A 9,826-nucleotide genomic window follows, 5' to 3' on the forward strand; every position below is an offset into this window, starting at 1 on the left:
CCATAGTCACCCCCAAGGCCTCACCCCCAGAGTCAGGCCGTGCGGGGACCCCAGCTCACGCTGAGCCCTTAGCTGACCAAAGCCACAACGGTGACCCCAGCTGATCCCACAAGCAGCAGGGCAAAGTGGTGAGAAATAATGTCACTGTCACTTTAAGCCACCAGCTTTGGGGTGGTTTGTCATGTGCAGTCAATAGGTGAGGGGACACTCCCCGTTCCTCCCCACAGCCCTCTCACACCCCAGATGGGACCTGGGACCCCACTTACGTGGGCACACCCCACCCGACAGAGCCATGCTGAGCGGCAGGGGAAGGTGAGGGGCCCAAGGAGGGGCGTGCTCAGGGACAAACGCGGGAACTGCCACCTCCGCGAGGGCAGGCTGTTTGGCCAGCGCACACTGCAGCATCTGACTGAATGTCACACACCCTGTCCTGCGAGGCCGTGCGCTGTGGGGGAACCTCTTCTGAGCCTCTTTATGACTCCATGAGGGAGACTTTGGAGCCACTTGAACGCAGGAAGTGCCTATCCTTGTGGTGCCCTGATTGTCCCGTTTTCCCTTGTAAATCCCCCTGGAGTAACTGACCTCCTTCCGCCCTCTTCATAAAGCCCCTGCCAGGCCCAGAAGTCAGGGTGCCCCTGGCTGCAAGTCACATGAACCCAACTCAAACCAGGTGAAGACAAAAGGCAGGTGTCAGATGGGATCCTGCTGTGACTCAGCCAGGAGGTGCCTCCCAAGCAGAAGCCTGGGGCAGAGCTGGCCACTTGCGGGGAGGTAGCTGGGTCACTACTGCCACCCAGAGGCTGGTCAGGAGCCAGGCTACCCACCCGGCACAGGGACAACCTGAGAGCCTGTCCAGCCGGCAGCCCAGCCAGGCCCACACCTGGGAGAGGGGAGTTAGCATGGGGAGACCCAGCCATTCCCTCTGCAGACGCTAGGGGCTTCAGGTCCACCCCTGCGGCCCAGAGAGGCCATGGAGTGGCCCCAGGACCCTGAGAGCCAGCTAAGGACAGCCACAGCCTTGGCGTTCTGCCCACTGCCACCTTCTCTGCCCCATCGGGAGCCGCATGGGGCTGGGGCTGGGGTGGGGGGGAGGCCATCCACCCTGGCCCTCCCCAGGCCTTAGCAGCCTCCACTGGGGAGAAACTCTAAGCCAGAGACACTCTCCAGTCTGTGCCGAGGCCCCTCACCTCCTTCCATCTAGGCTCCCAGCATCCTATCGCCATCCCCTCCTCCAGGCAGCCCACCTGGGCTCTGGGGCCTGCACTGTGCCAACCCACCATGTGGGCTTTACCACCCGCTCCCTGGACAGTTTGTCACATTTCCCAGGGGGGGGAAAATCACATAAAAACAAAGACAGAACCCCATCCCCAAAGCATGGGCTGGTAGGGCTGGTTTTCTAAGGACAGGTGGGCAAGGAGAGGGTGGCAGCTGGGCACCTTGATGCACCCTGGCTTCCCCTAGAAACCTCTAAATCTGTGCATCCTGGCTGTGCCTGCCACTCAGGGACCTGGGTCACCAGTGCTCGTCGGGGGTCGGCTTCCCAGTGTGTGGCAGGGTCTCCCTGCTCTGACCACCCCATTTCACAGGCAAGGACATGGAGGCCCCACAGGGAAGTGACCTTGCAGTGGCTGGACAGAGCCAAGCTCCTTTCAGGCCAGCTGAGGACAGCGTCCAGCATGGAGGGAGGGCGGTGGCGGGACTCCCTGGGGCTCATTCTGGGCGTCAGCCACTGCCCTTCAGAAGAGACGTGTGCCAAGCCGTCATCCAGGAGGAGAGCAGAGTAGGACATTCCCCTGCAGCCTCTGCCAACTCTGGGCCACCCTCGCTACCTCAGAGTCACCCTCTCCTATGGTGGCAGCTGACCCCGGCTTCCCAGCTTGATGACCGGGACTGGCATCTGGGTCCCTCACGTCCCACCGTGGCCTCGGCGGTGCCCACACCCCTCAGAGCCTTGTCCTAACTGTGAGATGAGGAAAGCTGTCACTCACGGGAAGTTGTCGGGGTCTCCGCCTCATGCACCCCCGGGGGCATCCCTCCGGGTGGTCACTGCACAGACTCTCTGTGGCTGCAACACAGGACCTGACACCTAGGAGGTGCATGACGTGTGCTCCCCTCCTCCTGACCATCTGGGGTACAGGGGTGCACGCAACCTAAGAAACATAAGCAATGCGAATGTTCCCACATGGAATTATCAGACGGGGAGTTACGTCCCAGAGCAGACGTGGCCTGGTCCCCAGGTGAGCCCTTGTCTCCTGCTCCCCAAATGTTCCCATAAAACACGCTGGTCCCTGGGCCTGTGTTGGTCGACACTCTGCCCTGGGTCCTGGGGAGGCCTAGGAGGCAGGTCAGGGGCCCAGCAAGAAAGCCAAGGGCTCTGGCCAAGAGATGTGGCTGGCGGTCCAGGCCCCACCCTGCAGCATCCATTCAGGCTGGAAGGAAGGGACAAGCTCTCACCATGGACAAGACCGTGGCAGGAGATGCACTGACCCTTAGCAGACAATCCTTTCCATTCTCACAACTACCTTGGGAGGTGGATCATATTCTCCCCAATGTACACGGGAGGAAACTGAGGCACGAGGTCACCCAACCAGCAGAAAGCAGAGCTGGGGAGGGGATCCAGCTGGCGGAGCCCCAAGCCAAGCTGTGACCACTGAGGACTCCCGTCTGCTGTGATACACACCAGTGCACGAGCCCAGACTCACAGCCAGCCTCCTAGCCCCCGCGCTAGTGCTGCTATTCTTCTATAATCATGACGGAGAAAGTGTCACTTTTCTCTCCCTCTCTCTAACTTGTCCCATTGACGTCCTGCAGTTCAGGCAAACGTCCTGGGGTTGTGAGAACGATGGCAGGGTGCTGGCGGGGAGCAGCAAAGGTCAGAGTGGGCACAGCCTCCTGCCAGTCACCGAGGTAAGGGGCATCCAGGTGAGGGGCACCCAGGTGAGGGGCATCCAGGTGAGGGGCACCCAGGTGAGGGGCACCCAGGTGAGGGGCACCCAGGTGAGGGGCATCCAGGTGAGGGGCACCCAGGTGAGGGGCATCCAGGTGAGGGGCACCCAGGTGAGGGGCACCCAGGTGAGGGGCACCCAGGTGAGGGGCATCCAGGTGAGGGGCATCCAGGTGAGGGGCACCCAGGTGAGGGGCACCCAGGTGAGGGGCATCCAGGTGAGGGGCACCCAGGTGAGGGGCATCCAGGTGAGGGGCACCCAGGTGAGGGTTGACACTTCAATTTTACCAGAATAAGAATAACAATATTATATTAGCCACCACCAACCACCACTGCCAGATGGCAGCTGTCTTGGGCCCCAGAGGGGACTGTGTCCTCAGCCAGGGCGGTCGTGCAGACAGACAGCCTCCTGCAGCACTTAAGTGACAACCTCAAAACAGGGCCAGGCACCTGTCCAAATCTGGCCAGGAAGCTGGCATCGACAGCACACTCCAGAAGGCATCACAGCGGGGCCACCTGCCAGGCCTTCGCGATGGGCCGGCTGAGCGATCGACCCCTGGGAAGGCCCTGAGTCTGAGGCAAGCAGGAGGGAGCAGGAAATGGACCTCTGCCCAGGACGAGGGTGGGAGGCGGAGCAGAGGGCAGAGAGGGCAGGACACTCTGAGCACTTTACCAAAGAAGGAGACTTAGAAGCCAGTGCTCCAACCCCTTCCTTCTGCAGACAGACGTTAAATGACTTGCCCAAGGTCACACAGTGACAGGGTGAAAATTAAGCCCATGTCTCCTACCTGCCAGTCCAGGGCTTTCGCCAGGCATTTGACCCACCAAATACTGAATTGTTAATAGGACAGGAAGACAACAGTTTCAGCACAGGGAAGACCATAGACGTCATCCATCCGCTCACCCAAAATCCATTTATCCAGCCATCCTCCAGTGCACACACCCACCCATCTATTCATCCGTCCATATATCCTTCCGTCCATTCACCCACTGTGCCATGTACTCTCATCCACCCACATCTGCATGTATATCCATCTACCTGTCTACCCTCCCACCAACTCATCCATCCATCCATCCCCACCCACGTAGCCATCTATCTACCATTTATCCATTAACCCACCCACCCACCCATCCATCCTTCCACAAACCTATCCATCCACCCCCACCCATATATCCATTCATCCACCATCTGTCCAATAACGCACCCACACATCCACCCCCACCCATGTGGCCACCCATCCACCATTTATCTATTAACCCACCCACCCGCCCATCCATCCTCCCAAAAACCTATCCATCCATCCCCCCGTCTAGCCTCTCACCCCCCACACATCCATCCAGCTATCCATCTATCCATACAGATCTTTTCATTCATCGATATATCCACCCTACATCTCCCACCTACGCATACCTATCCATGTATTTGTCTCCCCACCCATCCACCCACCCACCCACCCATCCTCCCGTGGGTCCATCTATCCAAGAACATTTGTTGAGCATATACATGTAGGGTCCTGGGTCTGACTCAACTAGAGGCATACACAGTTGTAACTGGAAAAGGCCCCCAAACACAGATTGTTTGTCTCTGCCCACTGTGGACTTGGGGAAGCAGGGTTAGGAGGGAGGAGAAAATACGTCAGAGGATGCAGAATCATTCTTAGAAGTGGTAAAGGTCTCACCAGCCACCCCCGCTCCCTCTCAGAGCTCCTCACCGTGTCACTGCAGCAGGGCCCACGGTCTGCACTCTCCAAATGCCCTGCCACCAGGTGTAAGTCCTGGGCTTCCTCTTCTTGCCCTACATACCCAGGTCGTAGGTAAAAGTAAGTAACCTGGACCCTGCAAACAGCCCAGGCTCTGTGATCTTCCCTCCAAGCCTGCTTCCAGGTGTGGGGTGTGCCATGTGGGCAACCCATGTGTGGTGTCCTGGGTTCTCAGTCTGTCTCCTCCATGACCCTTCTCTGGACCTCAGTCTGTCCACCTGTGCAATGGAACACTAAGATCAGAGGTGTCCCTGGCCCGGGATTCCCAGAGCAGCCAGAGTGAGAGGGTGGGGATGGGTAGGTGAGGTGGGATGGAGGGGCAGTGATTACATGAGCCAGCCCCGAGATGCCAGGCACTGGGGCCCCAGGATGCTCTGCCAGTCCGCCTCTGGGCCAGCATCCTGGCCTGATGACTCACCCTGCCAAAACCTGATGAGTCACAGCTGCTGGCAAAGAGAGGCACGGCTCCGGCTGCCCCCACACTGAGGACTCAGCCCACCCCAGGCACGGCCTGAATAAGTGCCACCCAGCCCAGGAGCAAGGCTCTGGAGGAGAGGACATCCTGCCTGTGGGTGAAATGCAGCATTGAGGCTCAGGAGCCCATCCCCCATCCCACCAAGGCCCAGAGAGGTTGACAAATTTGCCCAAAACCACACAGCTCGTGAGAGGCCCAGCGAGGAAAACACGCAGGCTGGCACTTCCAGTGGCGCTTGCCTGTCTGCCACTCTGCTGTCTCCACCAGCATTGGGGCCCCCAGGCTCCACCAGCCTCTAGAAGGGCCCCCAGGCTGCACAAGCCCTCACCCCCACCACACCCACATCCCTCCCTCCCGGAACTCACTCGCCCTCACCCAGCTCGCCCAGAGAGAAGAAACCCTGCCCACACAAGGCTTGGGTCCCTTCCCAGCCACACAGGGCAGCGTCCGGGCCTCAGGGAAAACAGAGGCCCCAAGAAACAGAGGCCGGAGGTCAGCAGACTTGGCTGTATTGAAACCTACGTCTGTCTGGCTTTAGGCCCAGGATCTTTGCACAAGGCCCTCTTGTCCCCTGATCTTGACACTCCTTCTGTATGGGTTACAGCCCTTGCCATTGGTCATTTCACGCAGTTCATTCCATGCAGTTCACTCACTCAGCCAGTCACTCAGTCATTTATGCAACAAGTCTGAATGGGGTGTCGAGCCAGCACTGGGTACGGGGACAGAGGGGGTAACCAGCCCCGTCATCCTCACCATGCCCCTGGCTGTCACTCAGGCTGCACCACTCTGCCCTCGGGTCACCGCCAGGTGGGTTCACAAGGGGTCCTGCCAACGTCTGTTTGGAGAGTCAGTGGTGCAGGGGCTGGTGCGGCCACTCCAACCTCACTGCCTTGGGGTCCACACGGCTCGGGTCACGTCACATAAGGGTTTGGGCCCAGCCCAGAGCAGGTGAGGGCATTGGAGCCCACCCAGAGGAGGTGCCCGGATGGATGGGGTATAGAGGCCAAGGCCACCGACGCCGGAGGGGCTGTGAGAGCTCCTTCAGGAGGGGACCCGGGCGATGCGTGACAGTGATGGGGACAGTAGAACAGCAGGTCACGCTCCCTGGTCCCTGTGGGCACGTCTGATGCTGACTTAAGTGCCTCCTTCCACAGGTGACAGGCGGGTCGTCCCCTGGGACAGGCGGGAACCTGACCCTTGACCCTCAGTGACTGTGGGCAGATCACAGCTCCCAGGTGATGGCTCAGAGCCCCAGGGCTGCCTGACTCTCGGGGCCACTGGTGCTGGAGCGAGACTACAGACTGTGTTGTGGCAGTTGGGGAGGGCGGGCGGGCCCCCCAGAAGTGGACCTGGGGGTGGCAGTGGTGACACATGTTAGTGGGGAGCTGTCTGTGACATTGGCTAGAACAATGTCACAGGCACTTGGAGGAGAGAGGTGAGACTGTGACCTACCTCAAGCCAAGGTCAAGGTAACACGCGTCGTCCATCTCCCACTGGAGGCAGCAAGGGTGGCGCTTCCTCCCCCGGCAGATGCCGCCCTGTTCTGCCTGCCCTGGTGCCCTCAATCGGGTTCATTATCTGATTCATTTTATCAGTGTTTTAAACACTTCAAGTGGATTTGAATTAGCGTAACTGGCCCTAAGTGGAAATAAATTACTGTTAATGCGTAAGAAGTTTCTCCAGACAATTAGAATCTGAACTAAATTAAATTAATATCTAATCTTCGCTCTCCCCACTTCAGAGTCCAGCTTTCCAGATGGAGCGGGGCTCAGGTGGGCACTGGGCGGGCTGTGAGGCAAACACACACCCAGTTCGGAGAATGATGTTCGGCACCAGCCGGCCCTCGGCCTCTCGGAGACCCAGAGGTCAGGAGACGGAGGGGAAACCGAGGCACGGAGAGGCGGCGTGGCCAGGGCTGGGAAAGGTAGCTAAGCGGGCAGACCATGGGTGTCCAGGTGATTGTGGACACCAAGCAGGGCGGCCTCAGGGAGCCCTCCCAGTGCCCTCCCCACCTCCCCGGATCACACTGGTGCCCCCGCTAATGTAGTCTCCCAAGCAATCTCAAACCCTCTCACACCTGGAGAAAACCCATGGCCGCGAAGGTAAAGCGGCCGCAGGGGCACCACCCAGGGGCTCAGCCAGGTGGGAGTAGAGCATCTGCCTTTGGGCGAGAGCCCCCCCCCAGTCCCTGCTGGGCTTTCCCAGGTGCTCTTCAGGCGCCAGGGGGAGGGGCTCTGGCCAGGTGACACTCAAGCTCTGAAGTCCAAGGTGGGAGAGCGGCAGCCCCTCCCCCAGTCCCAGCCCCAGCCCACCGGTGTGCCATGTACCCCGAAAGCCCTTCCTCCTTGTCCCGGCCCAGCCCGGCCCGTTGCAGGAGCTGCAAAAGACTCTGCATTCGGTTTGGCACTGACCTACCTGCCCAAGGTCACAGAGCCACCAGGCTGCGGAGCTGAGCCTGGAGCCCGTGTCTTCCAGTTCAGTTTAATGAAGGATTATTTATTGAACACCTAGGAGGGATAGGATTTTGAAGGATAAAGAAGGGCTCCCCGGGTAACCCTCATACCCGGGGGATGCTCTGGGTGGGGGAGCTCCAGGAGAAGCCCCCCGTTATCTCAGCTGAACTCCTCCCCTTCAGGGGCCTCTGTGGGCAGCCCCAGTGTCCGCCCTCTGGGTCGGTGCCAGAAATGCCACCTCACTTGCTGCTGCCCTATCACCATTCGAGGCAGCAGTGAGGAGCGTCACGCCTAGAGGGCTGTCTGGGCACCTTGGGGTCCGCCGTTTGGGCCACCTCTAGGTGGACAGTGGGACGGCTGAGTGCTTGGGCCAGCCCCTCTGGTCCCCTCTGACCAGCCTTTACCAGCGGGACTTGGGGAGGGGCCACATCTACCCCGGACCGTTACCATGAGGAGCCCCAGGAAATTCTTCTCGGGACTTTGGAGTGGCTGTATGTGCCCCAGAATGTCTGTGGGATCATCTGTGCAAATCCTGCTCCAGCCGATTTACCTCCAACTGCCCCTCAGATTTAGACTCACTGCCCATTGCTTCCTGCAGGGCACCACGCTGGCAGCCAGGGTGGCTCTGACCCTCTCCACAGGGGGACGCATGGAGGAGACAACGGGACAGTCACACCAGCCGGTGCCATGACTGCAACAGTAAGCAGGCCAGCTGGGAACACCGTCGGCAGAGGTCCCCTCTGCAGCACGTCTGGCAATCACTGCTTGGCATATAATAGCACCCGGGCACTCCTGCCACTGAGACTGAGCTGGGATCCAGAGGGGGGCACCGAGATTCCTTTCCTGCACTGGCTACTTTGTTTTATCTTTGTTTTGGGCATGTGGGTTCGAGCCAGCTTCTCAGAAATCCTGTCTGCCTATCCGGCATGGTGGGATCCAAGACCTACCCCACACATCAGTTTGCTAAACCAATAGCAAGGAGCTGCTGAGCCGGCTGCGGCTCTGCTTCCAAGCACCCCAAGATCCCACCTGTGAGCTGGACAGACCCTTCCACCCCCTGCCTCCTTGAGGCCAACAGGCGAGGCCACCTTCTCCTCCGGCCGCAAACATTTTCAGACTCATGGGGCAGCCTCAGCTCCCTTTCCATCTGCTCTTCTCCTCTCACAGGTGCCAGGAGACCGTCATCTGGGATGTAATAGGTGATCAATTAATATCTATCGGGTCAAATGCATGAAGAGTCAGATAATAGAAACCAGCTGGCAATGGGGCTGAAACCTGGCCTGGAGTGGGCAGGTCCCATCTGGAGCCCAGACGACAGCTGGCCACTCAATCCCTCAGGCAGCTGCCCACCCCAGCCCGGGCTCTGGCACCAGCCCCACCCATCATAGGAAATGCCTGACCTGCCTTGCTCACCATTCCCTGTAGACATGCTCTGAGGAGCCTTACAGGGAAGGAGCAAGACAGGAAGCCAGGTTGCAAACACCCAGTCTCAGAGGCTGACCGCAGGACCCCTCAGTCACCCCACCCTCCCCAGCCACCCAGCCCACCCCACCCTGCCTCACAGCTGTAGCTGGCTTCTGGCTCCATGGTCTGCAAAGACCGACGTGGCTTCAGGACTTCCCATCTCTCACCTGGCCCCGATGGGATGTGGGGATGAGCAGCGGGCATCTCAATGCAGGCTGGTGGAGAGGCCAGGAGGCCCGGCCACCTGGTGAGTCAGGACACCAGGAGCTGGAAGAGCCTGAGGCGGCATCACGCAAATGCCAGCCCCCTCGCCCATCAGGGCAGCCCCAACTCTCCCCCTGCCCTGGCTGCTGAGCAAGTAGAGGCCTCGGTCTCTCGTGGCAGGGTGGGGAAGACAGGAAGAAACGTCCCCCTGACTTGTCACTCCCAGCCCAGCCTTCACCGACACCCCCACCCACAGGATGCTTCCATGTGACTGCGAAGCCAGTCACGCGACCAGGCCAAGGGTTCCGCCAAGGAGGGGAGCACAGTTCACTCTGTACCTTGAAGCTACCATTCCACCGACACCATTTGCTGTTTCCAATGAGATGTCAGACCTCCCATTGCCCAGGAGAAAAATCTCATGTTCTCAGCAGCAGGGACCCGGCAGCCCAGTCTATTTTGCGGCAAAGTTGAAGGCAGTTCTGAAAAGGAAGCAGAAACGATGGGGGTGGGGACTCTGAAAAGCCAC

The sequence above is a fragment of the Rhinolophus sinicus genome, chromosome 6 (genome assembly GCF_057876585.1).
Source record: "Rhinolophus sinicus isolate RSI-liver-muscle chromosome 6, RSI-T2T, whole genome shotgun sequence".
Lineage (NCBI taxonomy): Eukaryota > Metazoa > Chordata > Mammalia > Chiroptera > Rhinolophidae > Rhinolophus > Rhinolophus sinicus.